The sequence below is a fragment of the Phyllobates terribilis genome, unplaced genomic scaffold (genome assembly GCF_046119375.1).
Source record: "Phyllobates terribilis strain yellow unplaced genomic scaffold, ASM4611937v1 Scaffold_2__4_contigs__length_985480577, whole genome shotgun sequence".
In the NCBI taxonomy this organism is placed as follows: Eukaryota; Metazoa; Chordata; class Amphibia; order Anura; family Dendrobatidae; genus Phyllobates; species Phyllobates terribilis.
The window spans coordinates 164,832,669-164,856,865 of NW_027362762.1; the positions used below are offsets into that span (position 1 = coordinate 164,832,669).

The 24,197-nt window shown below is 40.2% G+C and overlaps 1 protein-coding gene across 1 annotated transcript in view; it reads left to right on the top strand.

The window, feature by feature from the left end:
* Nucleotides 1-1,704: 1,704 nt before the first annotated feature.
* Nucleotides 1,705-24,197, top strand: part of LOC141199503 (fidgetin-like) — a 98,957-nt gene continuing 76,464 nt past the window's right edge. The window contains exon 1 of the mRNA XM_073663222.1: nucleotides 1,705-1,890. The gene's annotated coding sequence lies outside the window, so the exon portion shown is untranslated. The remainder of the gene's footprint in view (nucleotides 1,891-24,197) is intronic.

The window sequence follows — 24,197 nt, forward strand, 5'->3', positions numbered from 1 at the left end:
TTTGTGTCTGAATACAAGACATATAGATACTTTCTATTCTGCTCTATAGATCTGCGGTTTACTTCTCTATTTTGAAAATATTATTTCACCAATGAATCACGTGATATTTATATCATTGTTTTTCATTTTATCTGATGGCTGCTACTTTTACTATTATGTGATGATAGTATCTGACCATACAGAACAATGTACACTTGCAGATGCCATGGGCTAAAATATTTCTAATTAATGTAAACAGACAACGAAATACAAATATTGCAAAAGGGCAACATTTTTCTTTGCAAATATTTTAGCTGTGGTTTCATTGAGCATTTACTTGAAGCGCACAGTTTTAAAAGCCAATGAATTGTGTGTAAGCAATTAATACACCTAAGTATAGGGGGCATATTATAGACCCTTATACTCAGTGCTTAGCAACCCTAACAACTGTGCCCTGTGATCGATCACATAGTGTAGACGGTCCCATAGAGGCCATCAGTTACACAAGGATGAGACTATTAGTGATTAGACTCCTTCCATGGGTCACAATCTAGTCCAACTTATCCCACTTATATTTAGCTTTTACTCTCACAACGTATACACGAATGGTTGGATTTTCCCACCACCTATTCATTTGTAATCCTTCCTGATGAAGGAGCTTCTGTGCACTGAAAGCTTGCATATATAGTTTTTTTTTTTCTGGTTAGCAAATAAAGGTATCACCCCGAGAATACTTTGGTCATTTTTGGGTATAAAAGTATTTCCACCCACCGGCTATATCATTCGTGTTCCCTTTCCATCTCTCTACAATTTTAATTACAAATGAGCAATCTGTAATTTCCATACAATGCCGTACAGTTTTAGAACAAGTTTTGCATTGATTGCCCATCTGACAGCTATCATACAGAACTTGAGAGAACCAGGGAAGGGGTCAAATTTTGGAAGCTCTGCCTTGGGAGAAGCTTGTCCAGAAACTGTATAGCTTTACCAAAGCAATTCCTTATTATATATATTCTATTTTTATATATCACTGATCCTATTACAAATAGGAAAGAAACAGATCAGTGGCTCACAGGGCTGTGGGGGTTATAAATTCCCTTCTGTCGCCCTGCAAATCTGTCATCAGAAAAATAGCCTGTGTCTGCAATCCTCTCCCTCCATTGCGGTTTTCTGGCTTTATTATGGGATGGTCACCCTGATAATTAAGAGGACACATTACAACATTTCTATATTACTGATATTCTTCAGAATTCCAACAGTTATGCCAATGCATACATTTCTGAACCTTGTACAGTCTTATTTTACCGGACTCCCTGAACTTATTGTATGCTGCTGATAATGTGCTCTGAACGTAACTCGTGTTTAGTAGTCAGTGATCGCCCCATTGATTTCTAGCATTTCTGATGTCTCACCGTTGAAAAAAAAATCACAACTGACCGCTACAACTTGTGCATGCCCCAAGAGGCGGATTTAGCTTCCCTCCCATTCTTTCATAATACTCATCCTGCTGTTCCTTCCCTGAAACCAGCACTCAATAGGACCCTCCATATACCTTCTACATCTCATGTGCTGTCTTTAGGATACCAAGAAGGACACAGAAGACCATACTGTAGGGGTACAAGAGACAGGCGCAATGAATGCATGATTGGTCACTTTTTCTCCCCTGCTGGCTAATATAGTTTTGGAAGGAGTCAAAAGCTGGAGGGATGTGGTAGGGGGAGGGGAGGCAGGGGGATGCCCTAGTGATTGCAGTCCAGGCAGCCTGCTGTCACACTCTCCTCTCTCTCTCACACACATTGTCACAGTAAGAATGGTGAGTCCCACACAAGGCTTCGCTTTGGTCCTCTTGGCTTTGCACAGTGTGGATTACTAAACAGCACATTTGAAGCAGCATGTTCTCAGAACCAGGAGGTAAGGAGAGGCTTCGATCTGGATACATAAATGGTCTTTTTAAGGTCTGGATGTTCCCTGTTGCTTTAATGTGGAAGCAGCAGCTGTCCTGCATCAGCATGATCTGCTTTCAACCCTTTTGTTGCCAATGGGGCTAGCGGCTGCAATCCTACCAGAGGTCAATAGGCATGATTGCAATTGTGCAAGCTCTGGGATTTTCAAGAATTAACAAAGACTGGGTTTCCAGCCATTAGTTTCTGCGCTATTTATGGTTGCGACTTTGATTACCTGATTTATTTATTTTTTATTCCTGATCTATGTATAACATTGATTTTCTACGCGAGGAGTATGGAAAGTTTCAGCAAAGGATTCATTCCCTTAAGGTTTTCATAGTTACGAATACAACGTGAACATGTAAACCTCCTCTTTGCATTATGTGTCCAATGGAAATGTAGGACTTTGTTGCAATTATATGGTAGGCTGGACTGTGAACATATATGTATGATTTTTGTGAATGAGGGGTTGGCAATAGTTAAGAGGAGTGGCGTCATGGTGTACTTTGTACAGTGAGCGCTAGTTCTGATCAATATATTTAACTTTTTACATGTATACACAGCAGGAACAGCATGTATGTATGTCTGCGTGTGCGTGTATAATATGCAGAACATTATATATATGTGTGTGTGTATATACACATATAACAAGGGAGAAAATGTTCCCATAAATATATATATATATTCTCGTGTTTTTTTTATGGTACCTTTCCGTTTTGTCATTCTAAAATTGATAATTTGCTTGTTTTTTTGGGCTGTGTCCTACCCACCCTATATGCCGCCAGCATTTTAGACTGTAATTCTCCTTTATTTAATGTATAAGTTATTGTAAGCTGACTATGTAGTTAGCGCATTCATGGACAATGCTTTCTGCTGTGTCTGCAGGCTAGTGACTACCCCAGCATTGGATGGGGCTAGTTGTTATGGAACCAATACACTACAAGAAACAGTGAATTAGTGGGATGTTGTCATTTATATTTTTGCACCATTTGCAGCTTTGAGACATTTTGTATTATTACATTTAATAATACTACTTACTATTTTACAACATTTTGAAGCCCTTCTGTGTCAAAAATGTTGCAAATTTGTTCTTCATTCCTTATCTCAGGATACATTTTGCACAATTTTGTTAGAGTAAATATTATACAATTGTTTAGCATCCCTGGGGGAGATATCTATGGTGTAATAGTGAGATATATGCACTTGCTCACTGATCCACTAAGAGATTAATATCTATAAGTCCAATAGTGGATCAGTGGATTAATATATTATAAAGGGTGGCAAAAACATCTTTATTAAACCGCCTGTTCTAGGGCATCATTGAAATCATCAATGTATGCATTTACTCACTGATCCACTAAGGGATTAATATCTATTAGTCCCTTAGTGGATCAGTGGATTAATAAATTATGAAGAGAGGCATAAGAACCTTTATTAAACCGCCTGTTCTAGGGCATCAAGGAGATCATGGATATATCCATGTAAGATTTGGTCACAATGAAAGCCAACAGCATTTTTTCTTTATCTACTAAACATTTGGCTTTAATTTGTGACTACTATAATAGGCGACAGAAATTTGGGCCATGGCACATCTTTTATGGATTTTGGGCCACATTTTCGTAAGGTTTAAATGTGGCCTCAGAACCATGTGTTCAATAAAGGCTAAGAAGTTGTGAGTGGGTAGAGGATAGTACTAAGTAAAGCTTTCAATTCTCTGGAACATATAGATGTTTGAGTGATGGCAAGCAATGAATAACCTGGCTGGCTACCTGGTTATAGGGCTACCACACGTGTGGGCAGTGTATATATCCTCTCTTACCTATTCTTGTGAACTAATATGAGCTCAGCCATGCCTACATCTAAATATACTGCACGGATCCTAAGCGTAGGCTACCGATTACACACACTGATTACTCACACCGTGTCTTCTCAACTGTTTGCTTGTAGACGTCATAGTACAATCCTGCAGAACAAACATTAAACATTAGGAAACCGGATCCCTTTAATTTACATTCTGAAAATGTCATTCACAGCTTTAGTATATAATACTCAACGTTAACAACTGGTGTATATGACGTATAGCTATTTTTAGGTTGAGTTTAACTTTTATATCTTGAGGAAAAGTTTCAGGCTGGGCAGTGTTGATGTTGTAGAGTATGTTCTTGTACGCGAAGAAAACAAATATCATTTCATCACATTACACGTTGGGATCTGGAAGAAATCTTTTTATTCCCTAGGGAGATCTTGTGTTTCATATTAAGTCTCCAATTATTGCACACATGGTAAAATCTATTTATATCAACTCCTGTTAGTAAGGTCCTGTTGGAATTCTGAGGCCCTGTGTCACTGAGATTACGCAGATTCCACACCTCCTGCTGGATTATTTGATGTGGGAAAGGCTCAGGGTGATCGCTTCCATTTCCATTACAGCCTGAGACTGCACAGCTTGCTGTCCGTCCGTGTATATAATGCATGAATCGACACCACAAACCCTCCGCTCAGTCATCTGGACTATACCACCCATTTAACTTTACCTGTGCTGCAGACAGAGAACTTAGCTCTAGTAGGTGGACCATTTATGGGATACGTGAAAATCCATTTGTGATATGGTGCAATCCTATTACCTGGAGCATGATTTTACTTGGAATAACCCTATTAGAAGCCAAAGAGCCAAAGCTGAAGATAATGATACAGTCATATATCAAAGACGTGTCTCTTGGTAGGAAAAACGCTTCATAAAAAGCAATACGTTTTTGCATGCGTTTTTTTCTGCATTTTTTTCCCATTCATTAGAAGGGGAAAAAAACGCTGCAAAAATACTGAAAAGTATTGACATGCTGCAGATTTGAAACTGCCTCAAATCTGCAAAGACAAAAAATAAGCAATGTGTGCATGAGACTTCAGAAATTTCATTGACTTTGCAGGAGCAGTAAAATGTTACGTTTTCAAAAACGCGACGTGTGAACATGCCAGCATACTAGTAAATGTTTTCTTTGGCATAAAACTTGCTAAAACATTAGGGCCTGATTCATCATTTCTTGTTATCTTGTCTTTCTTTTTTGGCCTGTTATATTTTTCTCCAAATTCATCAAAATAGTAAATGATTTATTTTTTCTTAAAAGTTGAACGATCCTTTAAAATACTTTAAAAATAAATTTAAAAAATAACTACAAAAGATACGCCATAGGGTTAGTGGAGTACATTTTTTCGAGAAAAAAAAAAATGCTACTTTTAAAAAAATTGTTGATGATGAATTAGGAGAAAACTAAACGAATTAGCTAACCATGCCAACAATGGCAAAAAAAAAAAGAAAAGTGGTAAGGAGCTTAAAAAAGGGGCAAAAAAGTACCAAACAAATAATGGAAAGAAAATGCAAAAAAAAGGTATTAAATTATCCTCATGGATTCATCATATGAGACACATTGGTTCATATAATATTTCTGTATATAGTAAGGTCTGTATTATGGCCAAAACACGCAACCCCCATAGCACTACAAAACTAAACCTGGAGAACTCTAGGGTTCTATGAAGATTGGTTCAGTAAAACCGCAGGAGGTCCTGGCGTTGAGGCTGTCCTAATTACCCCTAAATGTGGCTGTACAATGGTGTGTAAGGAGAATTGTGAGTTAGGGGTACTCCTTTGTTACATTTAGAGTACAATCACATTTGTAGGCTTGGTGTGGATACCCACATTATATACTGGATGGTTTCCAACCTATAATGGTCATCAGTCTTGGATCTTGTTTTTGATTGTGTAGGGGTTGACATGAGATATTCATTTCATGAGCTGCTCGGGATAATAATAAAAATGTTACTGAATGGTGTTATTATAGCAGGGAATGTATTTTGAGCACCACTTGCTTTGCATCCCTTATAGGTTCAAGTGGCGAGTGTGGTAGATTTAATATGCTGAGAGTTGAAGTGGAATTAACCTGCACAAGACTGAGAGGGGCATCTGATCTCTCCATGGCTTTGTTTGTTGGTCTGTCTGCGCTGCGATTACTATATCCTTTACATGCCTTCCCCTGTGTTATGGCTAATTCATGCATTGCTGTCATCGGGCTTGTGCACTGACGGCAAAGAGAGCTAAATGCATAGAAGTGTACCAAGTGTTATGTATCAGCTACAGTGCAGACATGATTTGCTATATGATATATAGCCATGGGGTTCATTAAGTTTAGATGTTCACCTACAGAAATAGAAGTGCTGATGTAGGACAACTGAGTTTGACAGATGACGGTATTGAAATGTATTTGGATTTACATGGGACTCTGCCATGATGCAAAGACAATATATTCCCAAAGAGATACAGATTTGGCTCTGGTCCATCAGCGAGTTTTAGTTGAACAGTCTAAACTTTTGATCCAAATTCTTCTGCCCCCCTCTGCCTGGGAAATGTCTCTCTTTGTGAATTGATACAAACATTTACTATATTGTTCCAGCATTGGGGTGGGGAAAACATTGGGTCCAGGGTTGGACTGACCCACCAGAGAACCGGAGAATCCTCCGGTGGGCCCTGACTTCTCCTTCAGGAGAGTTGATAGTACAGTACAAACTTTGCAGCTGCTATGGGGCTCTTGAGTAGGGGAGAAAGGTGGGCTCTCAGAATCAAATCTTCTGGTGGGCCCAATGTTCTTCAGTCTGACACTGATTGGGTCTCATTAAAAAGATCCAACTGACGTATGGAGACCTACTGTACTTTACAGGCAATGGGCCATAGGGAAACAAGTATGCAAATCAGCTCTCCTACAGAAAGAATACTGGTATGGCTATAAGAGATCATTTTCTTCCTTCTGGATGGAATCTAATTTGCATCCTATATTATTTTACACTTTCAAACTTTGGGTATTCTTTTTATATGCCGACAGCAGATGTGTGATCCCTCCTGCCCCGCTGGTGCCACCACTGACATGTCTTTTTTTCACATTTTAACTACATTTACCCCATAGTAGAATATGCTAATAAGAATCAGCAGTAGCTTTTTGGTTGATATCCGGAGTCACAATACCCAATTCAATATCTTCATGGAGACTTCAGAATTTTCTTTACATTGATTATTAATGCAATTAATCATTATTGTTCACATTTCTTACTTTCTGCAATATGAAGCAATTTTACAGCCTACTGATAATTAATAGCAAAATATATAATGGAGGAAAGGAAATCCAACAGTATAAGGGCTAGTGCACATGACTGTATTTTTCGTTCGAGTGCGATCCGACAAAACATCGGATTGCACTCAGACCAATGTTATTCTATAGGGCCGTGCACAAGTCCAATTTTTTCCTCAGACAGACCCAGTCAGGGGAAAAAAAATCACAGCATGCCCTAGTTGGATCTGATTATTGGATCACACTCGACCATGCAAGTCCTTGGAAAACCTTGGACTGCACTCGGATGATATCTGAGTGCAGTTTGATTTCCACAGACTGACAGAATGGAGAAGATGAAGACATTTTTTCCTTCATCTTCTCCTCATCTGAGAGCATTGGATCACACTATACTGACACTCTGATCAGAGATTGAGCAGAGTGTGATTTTCATAGTCGACCCGATTCTCTCTGATGAGAGAATACACGTCCTTGTGACCCTAGCCTAAGAGTTCTGAAATGTTGAAGTGTTGTCCCTCCACTTTATGTTTTCTCTACGTACAGAATGTGAATTAGAACCTGGTTGCCTTGCACATTTTCAAATATGACATTTAGGTGTAAAATTAGCACTAAACAGAGCAACCAATCAGATGCCTGCTCCCATTGTGTACTTATTATTAGACACGTTAACTGTAATTGAAGATTAGTTGCTGTAATTAAGTGAAAACTTCACATCTAATTGCAACTTTTAATAACTAAAATGTATTAGGTTGCAAAAAAAAAATCTCAAGGTTTCTTCACTCGTGGGTGGGAGAGTTTTATCTTAGGTTCCTTGTTCAATTATTTTTATTGGTTTTGTATAATATAATAGAGACCTAGGCAAAAACTCTACTATATTGTGTCCATTGTATAGTGACCTACTTGTGATTGACTCTGACAAGAACAACAGAAATTACAGGATTAATGTTTCAAAAGTCGTGCAACTTATTTATAAAGTAGGAGGTTTCGAAACCTCAAACAATGGTCATATATGGGCTCTCGAGTGTTCCCAAATTTCAAGCAAAATACTCATTGAATATCGTGGTTATTTAATTGAAAAACATATTTTTGTACATTTTTTTTACTTATTTCTAAAAAGAGGACACTTGAAGATTTTTTTACGATTTATTCTCTTTGTTTTTCTCACACCAGTTACTTGGTACTATGTAAAGTTCAATATGTTGGAAAAAAATTGGGAAATGCATTATCCAGATTTTTCATGTATATGAATGAGATTTACAAAGTAACTCATTCCCATTTTGCATTTTTAAAACACATTTTTGTTTTGTTTCACCGGTTCCATGCTGCACCAGAATGCACAGTGTAGACTTATGCCACCATCTATCCAGACTGACACTTGCTCCATTTCCCATGACTTGTGCAGTTGTATAATCTTGTGGTAATGAAGTGGCAGCCACTGCGATGACTTATGGAACTTATTTAACCTAGCCGTACAGAATCACTTTAATTCACCCTGGAAACACGCTAATAGCGGAGGCTGATGTGTCATTTGGGCTTTTCTCAGAGGAGGTATATGTTATGAGAGCCCATTACAGGAAGCCTGTCCTGAGGGACAAACACAGAAAGCGAAATTACTGTAAACTATGAGTGTTCTTTCTTTATACTGGAGACAGTATTTAAAAAAAAATCTAATGAATGGGATTTTCTGATCCTTTTCCAGATGTACAAATATGTGTAGAAAGGAAATTAATTAAAAAGAAATCAGAGAGCAGGATAAGAATATGTGGAGGATATACCAAAGGACTTGTGGTTTCTTTGGTTTTCATAAGGAGAATATTAAGGCCCTCATACAAATTAAACTAATGTCTGAACCTGCCGATATCAACGGGTTTTGCCTAAGGGCTTCTGTGTATGAGGCGCCGGCCGACCCATGGTCGGGGGAAGATGTTGATCGCGCATGTCCGATTTTGGAATGCCGATTGCATTGTTCTTCTGGAGATAAGCCACCGGTCAACGTGTTAGTAGGCTGATTTCTCTTAGCAAACACAGGAGCCCTCGGCCAAACACGTGCTCCCGTCTAAGAGAGAGTCGACTGCGATGGCTGTCAGCCAAGTGATCAACTGAGGTATCATTTGGCCAGCAACTATCTAATGTGTAGACCTGCTTTAGAAGTCTCTGTTTTGGACAATCTCTGCTTATTAGGAGGATTCCTTTTACAATAAGTGGATCACAAAGTGTCCTCCTGCTGGGACTCTCAGTGATGGGCTGTTACCTATTGGGAAACCTACCAATTAGTGTTTTTTTTTTTCCTTAGTAGCGCCACCATAGGAAAAATGAAGCAAAACATAAAGTCCAATCAAGTAAATGGGATGTCTGTATACTGCAGGACAGGACTGGTCCTCAAATGTGAAAGACACTCTTCACTAGTCCAAGAAATGAGGATCTTGAACAGGGTAACATAAAGATGTATATTCTATACAGGCAATCACTTTATGGAGAGGGGAGGCTTTCTTCAGTTAAACCCATCCTGCCCTCTCGTCTGAACAGTTAAAGCAAGAACAGGCCCAAGACTTAACTGTATCTCCAGGATGGGGATTGGAGGCCTATATTTGGTGACCCCTCTACATTTCGGACACTTCTGTTCCAATATGAGTTTGCAATATAATAGATTAAGAGGTTATTCTTGCTCTGCTCACTCCTGCTTCAAGATGTGAGCGTGCGTGACTGGCAGATATCGTTCACCTGTCCCATGCGGAAATAAGTGAGCAGAACTAAGCCCTTTAATAACAATAGGACAGAATTAACAGTAATTATTATTTCACGTCCATACATAAGGATGAATAAGTCAGGATTTATAGTAAAGAAGATCCATAGGCCCAGGACCTTGGAAGCAGATTGTCAGGGGCACCAGGACAAATTGATTATTTTACAGTGATATTTCAGTGGTCTATGCCTAATGCTGCATTTATTTCATTATTTAATGGCCTTTATATGAATGATACATAACTGAGTGTACACACACTAAGCTTTCTAATTTAGTGCATAGAAAACTGTCCAGTCTGATGCTACATATAGTAAAACAATAACTGATTAATTCTTAAACTGAGGGCAGCCATGGCTCTGTTTCCACAATCTGTGTATTCTGCGTTCAGCTCCTTATTATAGTTTGTTCCTGGGTTTTCTATTGCACTTAGTAGACAAACTTCCCTACGCTTCATGCGTCATTCCTGCCTTCCTCTTCCACGTGGCCTTTTATCTCTAAATCTGTTCCAGTTGTCCCTGGAGCTGGGAATGCAGGAGATTACAGAAATGCTCCTGTATTTTCTCATTTGTTTGTGCGCCACATACCAGAAAAATTACAATGTTAAGGGTAATCTATATGTGAGCTGCTCACATAGCGCCAAATTAGATGATCAAGATCTACATTTCTAGGGAATCTCCTTGCATTTAGCTTTGTTTTTATTATATATGAATCTGTATTTCCCTGGATAATAATTGAATACAGTTATATTTGTATCAAGGAGAGCTGGTTACTATCCAATATGGCCACAGCTACAGTTCTCATCTTTCTTGTACTCCTCAGTGGTGAATCTGCCTAGTTAGACCAATATCCATTCCTTTGGTCTTGTGTTAAAAGCCTTTTACATGAGCCAATAATCGGCAAACGGGTGTTGGTCAGCATAGTAGTTCCCGACTATAGGCCCGTGCAATTTTGGCAATTACTCAACGAAAGACCCAAAACCTTGTTCATCGGTTGACGTGATTTTTATTCATACCTAAAAATCATTGTCATCACATAGCACATGACAGTATAACATGTATACACTATACAAAGTACTATACTAAAAAGTTGGTGAATTCCTTGAATCGGTGCTCGTTACTGGCTTGAAATCAGCCAGTGTAAATGGGCCGTGACTATAAGACTAAGCTCACATCACAATCTCAGTATACTCTGGGCACATGGTCGCACAAAACTCACAACGCATGCACCCATAGACATTAACAGGGGTGTGCCCATAGACATGACCAGGTACCTAAATACCAAAAAGGATCATACAGCCCCAACTATATTGGGAAGTGTCATTTCTAACATACTCCTGACTTAGGCAGGCCATACACCTTAGATGGCTGTCGACCAAAGATGCTTTGGCCAACTCTCCCATACAATGAGCGCTAGCTTGGCCAAGGTCTCCGCTGTCCTCTATGAGAAGGATGCAGGATATGTCAGCTGGTGGCTTGTTTCAAGGAGAACTGTGTGATCAGCAGGCCAAAATCGGACATGCGCGATCGACATCTCTCCTGACCATCAGCTGTCCGGTGCCCCTATACACATTAGACAGTTGGCCGAACTCTTCGATATCGGTGGGTTCAGCTGACATCAGTCTAATATGTATGGGGGCCTTAACTTGGAAGACTTTTAATTTACAGTTTAAATAGATTTTTTTCATTAACTAGTGCTTTAGTGATGTTAGAAGCACATGTTCTATAGTAAGAATATAGTATAATTTCTGTGCTTCGTTCAGTGTGGACATGATGTCAGTGAGGTTTATCAGCAGCTATTAATCCAAGCGTTGTGGGATGGGACAATAGTTTGGCTTTGGTAAAAGTTTTCTTTGAGTGTGCACATTTCCACATCTCAGTGCTTTCGGTAATGACAGTTAATGAGGCTTTTTTGTTTTGTGGACTGTTATTGTGAATTCACGCAGTCACCCCAGCGTTAAAAATAACCTGAGACAGCATCTGAAAGCAGCAGTCCAGCCTCATTTTCTTTTCATTTTTCCACATCAGCGGGTAAAAACTCTTCATCTAGCCTCCCCCCGGAAAGCCAGAGCAGAGAATACAGTTAATGCCATGTTCCTCAGCTTTGTATTACATGAGGTTGTGAAGTGCTGTCTCGGGGGTATGGCACCTCACGGTGTCAGCATGTGACACAAAGTTCAGCTTTCAGTGACATGCTCGTGCTTGACATAGGCATCAGAGGGATTTTTGTAACTGCTGTGCTGCAAATCCCATACACAGTGTGAAGCTTTCTATCAATTGTTCGGCAAGCCATTGCTGGGCTCCATCCAAGCATTGTTTGGCATTATTTGCAGTAGAGGCGCGTTGTGAAATCTCCATAATAAGAAATTTTACCATAGAACCACCAGAAACAGATCAGAATCTGTTTTATTCCAGCCTTAAAGTACATTGACAGTCTGTTTATATTGGCCAGGCTTTCAGAATGCATTTGACGTCTTGTATATTGTTTAAGTGTCACTAGTGATAAAATAGGGTTAGTGCCAAGTCGGTCCTAATTCAACAGAAAGAAAATCTGGCATTGCCTTCAGGAGAGATTTGTCAGACATTTACATTATATTCCTATAAGGCACGCTAACATATGCATGGTTCCTCTATGGCTTAGTCCCTGTATGGCAGCATACAGAGCCCATATAGTGTCTCTGTGAAGTGTCATATTCTCCCTTATGACCATGAGGTCATATTTTAATGTGAATGGTCTTGGACTAGAACCTCCATCTTCAGAAGTGTATGTAGGGCAATCATGGGTACATTTGAATTTTGCAAAAGTCCCAATATATTTCTATATGTTAAGGCCCCCATAGAAATTAAATTAAAGGGAACCAGTCCGCAGGATTTTGATAAGTAAAGTACACATGGCAACGGCAATATTGGTGCTGTGATACTGATTAAAACGATACCTGTGGTGAAGAAATCCATTCCTCCGCTGCTCCTGTTGTCTTTATCATCCTCCTCGCTAAAACTTGGCGCCTGCGCCGTCCTAGCCGCGGGCAGCGGTTCTACACATTAATATCCTGGCAGTCTTCAGGAAAATGGCACCAGTGGCCGCATATGCGCAAATTGACCTCCCAACGGTCTTCAGTAAAAATGTGCCGTGTCAGCGCATGTGCAGATTGAGATCTCAGCTCATTATTGAGCTGAGATGTCAATCTGCGCATGCGCCACCATCAGTGCCATTTTCCTGAAGACTGCCAGGAAATCAATGTGCACAAGCGCCGCCCACGGCTAGGAAGGTGCCGAGGAGGACGATAAAGATAACAGGAGCAGCGGAGGGGCCGTGGCAGAGCCCAAGACCCTACCCACAGTTCCGCCCCACAGTCCCGCCCTGATGCACAAAGCTATAATTATAAGAGAACTTGATTACACAAAATCCACAAAATGGATTTCTTCACCACAGATATCGTTTTCAACAGTATCACAGCGCCAATATGGCCATGTTTGTACATTATTTAGAAAAATCCTGCTGACAGATTCTCTTTAATGTCTGCCGATTTTGGTTACTCTTGCCTGATGATGTCAGGAAAAAGATCATGAATTCTGATACTTGATTCTTTTGTTCTCCCTGAGATAAGCTGCCACCAGATTTACTTGGCAGTGGCAAACGTCCTTCTCCCTATTGAAAACATATCAATGCTTGGCCGAGTGTTCGTGTGTTTGGGGGATCGCGAGGATTGAGTATTCAGCCAACAACTATTTAAGTCGTATGGGCACCTTAAAGACGTTATCCAGCGCCTTACACTTTTGCATTGGAGGCGAGAGGCACTATTGACGTGGAGTCCATCAGCTGCTTGCTGTGTATTAACAGGTATTGTGTATGTCCATCAGGTATCATGCATGTATCCAATTCTATGAGCGATAGGCAGCATGATGGCTCAGTGGTTAGTACTGTAGCATTGGGGACCTGGGTTCAAATCCCAAATCCCAACAAGGACATCTGCAAGGAGCTTGTATGTTCTCCCCGTGTTTGCGTGGATTTCTACTGGGCACTCCAGTTTCGTTCCACACGCCTAAGAAATATTTACAGGGAATTTTGATTGTGAGCCCCAATGGGGACAGTGATGATGTTTATAAACTGGTGTGGAATTAATGGCGCTATATACTGTAAGTGAGTAAAATAATACATAGTTAACCTGAGGTCATCGCTTTTCCATCACACCCAAAAAGGATTATTTGATTTGCTTCCTATTTTCATTTTTTTTTAGATTTTTCCTAGAATTGTTCCCATAGAAATGCACATTTCTGTTAATGCTATATAATTGGGTGTGGGTTTCAATGTCCATTTGGATTTTTTTTTTGTGGACTGCTAAATGGTACAATAAGTAAAAAAAAATCACATGAAAAATGCAAGATAAAGTACGGTATATGCATATTTTCTCTAAATTAGTTACTTGGCGCTTTTTTTTCCTCCGCTGACATCCTCCATTATGACAGCTGACATAGTTGTTACTTTATCACCCTCATTGTGAAAGTGTGCAGCGGTTTAATATGTTATAGATAGTGATTATAGTGATGAAAGACATTTCATGGAAAAATAAACCCAAGGTAAAGGCTTAATTCTGAAAACTGCAGTAATGAGCGCTTGGCCTGGTGATCGTCAAGTAGACTTTTCCATCTCTTTTCATTGGGTTGCCTATTACATAGGGTTAAAAGTGGACTTGTCGGGCTGGGTGCAGAGTTGCTAGTCCTGGTTCTACTCACAAACAGCCTGTGAGGATTGACAGTGGAGGGGGAGGGGAGGCCCTATCAAAACTTTTTGAGATGCTGAATGCTGTGTGTGATCCTATACTTTTAGAGCTGCAATATTATTCAGTTTCAGGACTGCTTGCAAACAGAGAAAGATGATAGCGTACTGACGTACATAGGAAATGTGTAATCATTATGCCATTTCTATATTTGTAGTTTCCTTTCACAGTTCCATAAATTCATTCTCAAGGTTTGCAGGGGATGAGTTTCCTGTATATTCAGCATTTCTGTTTGTATGACGTGGCTTGTTCACGTGCCCGTATTTTAAGTTTGGCTTTAGTTGGCATATTTGTTGCCAGTAAGGGAAAGAATCCCAATGAATGGAAATAGGAAAACCTATTGTAACGGCCTTCTATCTGTGTCAGCTCAGAGAACCACTGATATGTAATAATGTCAACTCTGACCCATATTTAGAGGTCAGCTTGGACTGGCCCACAGGAGAACTGGAGAATCCTCTGGTGGGCCGGTGTGCAGGAGTGGGCCACCACCCTCTTATATCAGCAGTACTTGGCACTATATACTTGAATCACTATTTACAGACAGAGGCAACATCTTATTCATTTAGCAATCTACCCAGTTCATTGTTACATAAATTTGTGATTGAGGATAACGTCACATTTGCATGTAGGTGAAAAGTAGGGCCCTGGAGATGGTTACTGGTGGGCCCTTGGCTCCCTAGTCCAACACTGTTTAGAGGGATCATATATGTATGTAATGGTTGAGAATATAGTTGAGAACCTTTAACACTTTCAGAGCAGGAATAAATGTGTCGCATGGATTTATGTCATTCTACATCAACTAAGGAATGTGCTCCTCAGACTTGTGAGGCCTTCATAACACTGGACCTAGTCACAGGACAATAAAACCTTCACACTCCTTATCTATTAACTGCTAAAATATTTATAGCCAGAACTGTTTATCTCTTCCATAATAACTCTGCTTTTCATCACCTGTCTTACCTATTGCATTTTTTGTGTCTTATTGTGTATAAATATGTGACTCTTTAGATTTTGTGGTATACTAGCCTGATGAAGAGACCTGCGTAGTCTCGAAAGCTTGCAATTTGTTACCATCTTTAAAAGGAATCAACCACTGAGGACTTTCAAATCTAAATATTTTTCTAGTGAAGAATCAAATTCTCTGATTGTGTCCTAATAACGAAATGGGATCTTCTGATGTACAATTATCTTTTAAAACTATGGTTATATATTCAGTTATGGGGCACAATTCTTTTGCATATACCGAGCTTTGAGTCATTAGGAGAGTATAGATTGGTGAAAAGATTGCTGATGGTCTGCGTAGGCCTGGATTCACGTGTCCAGTCTCAATTGGATGGCACACGGATCGAACACAGATGGCCTCTAATTGGCCCAAACCTGAACTTACCTCTGCTTTTTTCTTTTGTAGTCCATTGGTCTACCCACAAATAAATGATGTGTCAAAAGGGCCATAAGCTGTCTATGTCTTATCTGTTTAATAAACAACGCACATATGGACCTATTTCTGAGTCATGTACCTGGTGTCCAGTGGTTCCCTCCCTTTCTCAGACTCCTGCATTGTTTCATTCCCCAATCACTAGTCTATAACTAGGTCGGCAAGATAAGAGAAAGCAGGGATTGTGTTATAAAGACATCATTTTCGAGGTGTGATAAGCAAAACCTCAATTTTCTTTAGCTTATTTCCACTATTTACATTTGCCATACTGGCAAACACCACTAACCAATTGTGTTCCAATCACAAGAAGGAGGGAATATATCCTTCAGTAAACACCAAGAATAATGGATCGGACTCCACAATAAACAGACTCAAAAATAAGTACTGATACCCCCCCAAAAAAAACAAAGATCCCAGATGTGAACCCAAAATAGACCTCCAAATAATTAAAGACCTAAGAGCCCATAAACAGGGGCCTCTAAATACAAACCCTTGGCCAGTCCCCCTCTGAATAATACATACTCCAGGTGTGACCCCTAAAATAAACAGATCCCCAAATAATTAAAGACAGCGGACCCCTTAAATTAATAGATACTGTATTCTACAAAGGCAGAATTCGGACACTTACACAGCACAACTCACACTCTCCTGCTCTGTGACCATCTCTTTTCTGTTTTTTTCTATAGTAAAAAGCCCTGCGCACATTTAGGATCTTTATGGTTTTATCAAGCTTTTTGCCATGATTTGCCTCAAAGACATAACAAAAATATCATCTGCATTAAATCTGTGACTATGCCCCCAATATAAGTTGCCACCCTAGGTAGTTGCTTATCAATGTCTAACCCTTGGCCTACTTAAAGGGAATCTGTCAGTAGGATCAACCCACAGAGAAAGGTCATTGAAAACTGAATACAATGATACCTTTATACATTAAAGAGATTGGCTACTATAAGGACTACCCCTTCTCAATCTGGATGTTTGCCCTCATTAAAATAAAAACACCTCCAGTGTCTGTGCCCTTCCAGAGATGTCGGCACTCGCTTTCACGGGGCTCATGTGAGGTTGTTATGTCACGTGAGCCTTGGGCCCAATCAGCGCTGGCGTCACTGTCCTCGCCTTCGGAGGTATAAATAATCAAGAGGAAGTGCATGGCCACCCGCAGCTCTGACTTCCTCTTGATCCCACTGACAGATTCGCTATAATGCATTCTTTTTAGTGAGCATTGGTGAAAAATATTATTGTTTTGTGAAACAAATGTGTAACTCCAGACTAATTGCTGTATTTTGTGGGGATGACAACTGACAACAAAGCTTTTAGATTGTGAGGCTTTGGTGAGATAAGGAAACACTCCTCCCATCAAAGTTTTTATACTGTTAATATATTGCAATCATCATATTATACAGCACTGTGTACTTACAGTTGTTTATTTTGCCTTTCTACCCAGATAATTATTCTCTTTTCACTATGTAGAAATAAGAAGACTCTTTTTCCTGCCTGAATCATTCCTCTCTTCAACTCCTGAACCAGCTGCTCCCTCCTTCCCCCTGCCAGGGACTTTTGCAGCTACTCATGACTCATGCAGGGACAAGAGACTTCCTGTTTTTACATAGAGCATAGAAGGATTCAGCAAGCCTGTTTTTAATCATGTGATGTCACAGACCTATTAGAAAATAGAAGAATTATCTGGGTAGAAAGGCAAAATGAGCAATTGTAAATACACAGTGCTATATAATATGATGATTGCAATATACTAAGAAGGTGAACATTTTGATGGGAGGAGGAGGAGTGCTTCTTTAAGATAATGTTGTAAGTCAGAGCACATTGTCATCCGTCATATTGCATCAAGATGGTATTAGACTTTTGGATATGAGATCGGACTGTACCAAAGCTGTACCAATGGCTTTAAAAATATTCCTGCATATTATGGCCATGTACGCAGAGCCTTACACAACTCTTAAAATTAATGTGAAGTCTTATACTCTGTTTTTTTTTTGCAAATGACAAGCTTGGATCTACCCCATATACTTTATATGGCTTGCTAATATCCATTGCAATGAAGCAGGGTATTTTCAGCGGTGCTATACAATAGAATATGCAAATAGTAACACATCAACCCAAATTTAAAATAACCTTAATTTGACAAAACTGGGACCACTGGAAGGAGGAATCTTGCCCTGCCAAATCAGAATGAGATGAGTCTATAGAAACAGCTACAAAACTCTAGTAAAATGTTGCATACATTCCCTTATGTACCTGAAAGGATCAGTTTTATATTTACAATGCAATGTGTAATGTACGCTTCTATTATATAATGCAGTGGTAATGTAGATAGATCGATGATGTATCTGGTAAACGTATCCTTAGCACACACTGGAGCCAAGCTGGATCCGTTCCAGATGCATCTGGTGCTTGAGTGTATATTAAAGACTCATTCATCACGGAAATCCATGATCTCTATGATAATGGCGCTTTAGCTGTATTTACCGTTCAATGAGCATGACTCAATGAAGCGCATGAAAAATGCTTCCAGGGCATGAGAGCTTAGACTGGTATGTAAAGGGGCTCTATACCTTTTACAAATATGCCTCTTCATCACTAAGTACTAAAAGTGCCAAACCTATTGCAGGGTGAAATCCATGCCAAAAGTGAGCATCTCAGAGACCGATGCTAAAGGGTGACACAAATCTACACCGTGCAACATTCTTTGTACAATCACAACCCATAAATGAAAAATCTGGGAACGTAGTAATAGATGAAGCGCTCTGCAGATCTGCAGCACTGATATTACATGATCGCTCTCTTGCAGGGATGGTTTCAATGTTACTGGGGGCAGCTTGTCTGGGTCAGCAGCTACAATTACCCAAGAGCTCCAATAATGCAGATGAGTTATTGTTCATTAAGATGAATTGGAATAACAAATGTATTCCGTTATATGGATGTCATCCAGCCAGGCTTGAAAGCATACCTTGCATTATTGTTCCATGGCTCTGGCTGGAAACTAGAGAGATCATATGTTTTTTTAATAAGTTAAGTAGCTGCTGATATTTGGAGACTACTCAATCTGCTAATATGTAGTGAACAGGAATAATTTGTAGCAATTTGCAGTGTTACATAGAAGATAGTTTTTAATACGAAATTGGATAGGATGTGACACTACTGTATATACAATCAATTGACGGCACTATTCAAATAATAAGAGATTGAATTAAACTGACTACATAAAATGCTAAAATGCATTTATTCTCCAGAGAAGAGGACTGGAACTCTAGTGCCACCTATTGGAAGTAGAAATCCTAAAAATCAATATTATAGGGCAAGATGAGCCAAAACAGAAACTTAATTTCAGGGTGTTTGCATCTCATTAGTGCAAAGTAAAAGGGAGAACTTTTTTTTACCTGGGTGAGAGGCCTCTGGCAGGGGGTATAAGCAGTAGAGTTTTTTTCGTTTTTTTTTTAATATGCAAGTAACCTCTTCAGAGAGGAAGATGACTAGAACTCTAGTGCCACCTATTGGAAGCAACAATCCTGAAAGTCAATTTTGACCAATTAAAGAGCCTTGCTACATGATATTAACTAAGAAGCCAAACCAGAAACTCTGTTTGCAGACATGTGTTTCTGGGTGTTTGCCACTCATCAGTGCTAAGCAGGAGAACTGGTTTGGCTGGGTGAGAGGCCTCTGACGAGGTGTAAGCAGTAAAGTTTCTCCTTGTGGAGCATGCCAAATTCGGCATAGGGAGATTTATAGACTTATAGTCCATGCAATGCCCCCCTTAAATATGCAAGTAGCCTTTTCAGAAAGAGGACTGGAACTTTAGTACCATCTATTGGAAGTAGCAAAATGAAGTACTAAAACATGTCCACTGCATATATAAAGGCATTAAAAGTGCAGACAATCAATGACCTTACTTGTTAAAGTAACCAATCAGATTGCTCTTTTAATTTTTGTAGTGTATGTTAGGACATAGAAAGAGTTATATGATAACAGGGGCAGATTAGGAGTACCTAGGGCTCAGAGCTGTTTAAACAGTTGGTTTATTTTATTTTCATAAATCAAAATAAGTAACTTTATAATATTTATGTATTTTACTCACTTATATAGCACCATTAATTCCACAGCACTTTACAGACATTATCACTGTTCCCATTGGGGCTCACAATCTAGATTCCCTATCAGTGTGTCTTTGAAGTGTGGGAGGAAACTCACACAATCACAGGGAGAACATACAAACTCGCTGCAGATGTTGTCCTTAGTGAGATTTGAACCCAGAACCCCAATGCTGCAAAGCAACAGTGCTAACCACTGAGCCACCGTGCTGCCCTAATATATATCTTATCAGAGAAATCTGCTTCATTCTGCTTCTGCACTGATCATTAATCCTAACAATTCTCAATTCAGGGGTAAAATATGTATTCAGTGAAGACAGATTCTTACATTACTGAGATAGGAGATGACAGTTACTGCTAATAAAATTATGCAGATGAAGGGGTAGCAGGAAGAAGGAGTTCTGCCTCTAGCTCTTCCCTTCTCCTTCACTTCCCATTTTCCATCTACATGGAATCCTATCATTAGTAACTGCCATCTCCTATCTCAATGGAGGGTGAGAGGAGACAGTGTATAATGGAGGGTGAGAGGAGACCATGGATCATGGAGGGTGAGAGGTGACAGTGGATAATGGTGGGTCATAGGAGACAGTGGATAATGGTGGGTGAGAGGAGACAGTGGATCATGGGGGGTGAAAGGAGATAGTGGATCATGGAGGGTGAGAAGGGACAGTGGATCATGGAGGGTGAGAGGAGACAGTGGATCATGGAGGGTGAGAGGAGACCGTGAATCATGGAGGGAGAAAGGAGACCGTGGATAATGGAGGGTGAGAGGGGACAGTGGATAATGGGGGGTGAGAGGAGATATTGGATCATGGAGGGTGAGAGGAGATATTGGATCATGGAGGGTGAGAGGAAACAGTGGATCATGGAGGGTGAGAGGAGACAGTGGATCATGGAGGGTGAGAGGAGATATTGGATCATGGAGGGTGAGAGGAGATAGTGGATCATGGAGGGTGAGAAGAGACAATGGATCATGGAGGGTGAGAAGAGACAGTGTATCCTGGGGGTAAGAGGAGACAGTGGATCATGGAGGGTGAGAGGAGACAGTGGATCATGGAGGGTGAGAGGAGACAGTGGATCATGGAGAGTGAGAGCAGACAGTGGATCATGGAGGGTGAGAGGAGACAGTGGATCATGGAGGGTGAGAGGAGACAGTGGATCATGGAGGGTGAGAGGAGTCAGTGGATCATGGAGGGTAAGAGGAGACAGTGGATCATGGAGGGTGAGAGGAGACAGTGAATAATGAGGGGTGAGAGGAGACCGTGGATCATGGAGGGTGAGAGGAGACCGTGGATCATGGAGGGTGAGAGGAGACAGTGGATCATGGAGGGTGAGAGGAGACAGTGGATCATGGAGGGTGAGAGGAGACAGTGGATCATGGAGGGTGAGAGGAGACAGTGGATCATGGAGGGTGAGAGGAGACTGTGGATCATGGAGGGTGAGAGGAGACAGTGGATCATGGAGGGTGAGAGGAGACAGTGGATCATGGAGGGTGAGAGGAGACAGTGGATAATGAGGGGTGAGAGGAGACAGTGGATAATGAGGGGTGAGAGGAGACCGTGGATCATGGAGGGTGACAGGAGACAGTGGAGACTCCATCACACAAGATTCTAATAGGGACAGTCTGGGTTTGGGGGCCCTGAGCCCTGGGCAGTAGCCCAGATTATAATCTGCCTATGTATTGGTTGCCACAGGTCAGACCTCCACTTTTGGTTTCAAGGCTATGTTCTTACGATGAGCATTTGGTGAGTTTTTGATGTTGCAGATTTTCTGCACCATTTGTGCACCCATTAGGCTTCGTTCCCACGATGAGTTTCTGGTGAGTTTTTACACTACGCATTTTAAAAAAAAATGCAAGGAACTTATTTTACTTAATAGGTGCAAAAATGCTGCTGAAAATCTGCAAAATCAAGGACTCACCAAAAGCTCATCGTGAGAACGTAGCCTAATCGTTTATTATAAATGATCACCCCATCATGATATCATTAAGTGTTTGATCACACTGACATTCTTACCTGGCAACCACTTGTTCTGGAATATAGTCGGCAGAGCTATTCTTGCTGTCAAAAATATGTAAACTCCAACAGAGATCTGATGAACCCCATTATCAGTCATATATGGGGGGTATGATATAAAAGATTTATTGTTATCTCTTTGACAATGGATTTGTCATAAAGTAACAGTGGCGGTTCCTGAGTAAGTGAAACCCATGATGCTAATGTGAACATAGACTAATGTGTTTGTTAATGACTCATTTATACATAGTACTGGCATTCTCTACACTCGTTATTATTATCACCCTATGGAGTATATTCTTTGTGTATATACTAGGTTTCCCCTGTAAATACATGCTACTGTGATCCAGAATACCTGGTGCTGAGCTGCAGATTACAGGCCAGGCGTATCTGCCTTCTGTGGTGGTTGTGTTTTGTGGCTGCAGCTCATGAACAATTTATGGCAGTAATTTGTTATGGAGTGATGGAGCAGGAATGAGCAGCCTCCTTAATGAGAGCACACATGAGAAGATGATTGTTTCATATCCTCCTTTTGGCTGATTACTAGAAGTCATTTATCAGTTCCTTATATCATCACTGGCTGGTGATAAGTCATGTTCGGCCTGACTTCATGTAGACCAGAAATGATACTTAGAAGAACATTGGTTTCCTTAAAGTGGAAGCTTTTTTTCCAATTAAAGTGATCATTCTTGATGACAAAAATGCATGTTACTTTAATTGTTGGTATTGAGTCGCTATAAGACATGAAGTCCTGTCCTGAAGATCTGTTTAGTTACTTAACACATGTTAGATTGTAAGCTCTTAAGAGCAGGGACGTCATTATTTTTGCTTTAATTGTATCATCTTTAACTATGTTACTCATGACTGTTGTATATGAACCTCGGAATTGTAAAGCGCTGCGGAATATGTTGACGCTATATAAATAAAAGATTTTATTATATTATTAACACATGGTCAATCTATTAGTTTTATACAGAAGTGCAGGAAAACCAATTCAGAGCATTGTGGCTAGCCACAGATGTCAAAAGTGCTAAACGACACATTTTACCTCTGCTTTAATAAAGATTTAATAATGATTATATATATTTCCAATGTTGTAAACTCCCATTTCATAGAACAACAAACTATTTTACTGCAATGCTCATGTGCTCAACATCTGCTTATATCAATATTATAGGTAAAATCAGTGGGTTATCAGAATGTACAAACTTATGTTTTATGGAGTACAATCCCTTTTAGGCTACGTTCCCACGATGAGCTTTTTGATGAGGTTTTGATGTTGCAGATTAAGTAAAATAGGTTCCTTGCATTTTTTTTCAAAAATATGCAGCTTAAAAAATGTACCAATAACTGATTATGAGAACGTAGCCTAAGGCTATGCGCCCACGATGCAGAAATGCTCAGGATTTTTTCCTGAGCGTTTCTGCATCTCCCTGGCAGAAAAAAACGCATGTGGATTGTACATGCGTTTTCCTGCCAGGGACAAGCGGATGTGAAGCGTTCTTCACATGCATTTCCGCATGCGGATTGACAAGCGCTTTCCAAGCGATTTTAGCATCACTTGGAAAGTGCTTGACAACTTGGTCACACTATATAAATCCATGCAACCGGCATGGATTTATATAGTGTGACCCGAGAGAATGTCAAAAAACAAAAAAATAAATCTATACTTACCTTCCGATGGCCCCCGCAGTCTTGCTTCACTGTCCCGGCTGCCGGTAGATTGCGTTACACTGAAGGACCTGCCGACGTCAGCGCAGGTCCTTCAGTCCATCACAAACTGCCGGCAAGTGAAGAGAAGGAGAGCGGGGGTCGCCAGAAGGTAAGTATATATTTATTTTTTATTTTATTCTTTTTTTTTACAGTTTTCTATGGTACCCGGGTCTGGAGGAGAATCTCCTCTCTTCTAGACCTGGGTACCATCTGCACATTAGAACGCATGGAATGCGCATCTACATATACAGTGATGTGTAGTCCATGAGTTGTAATGCAAGTCATTGGCGGCGAAAACGCAGCGCTTCCGCAAAATAATTGGTAGTGCTGCGTTTTTTTTCCGCAATGATAATCCGCAGCGGAAATTTCCGCAGCATGTGC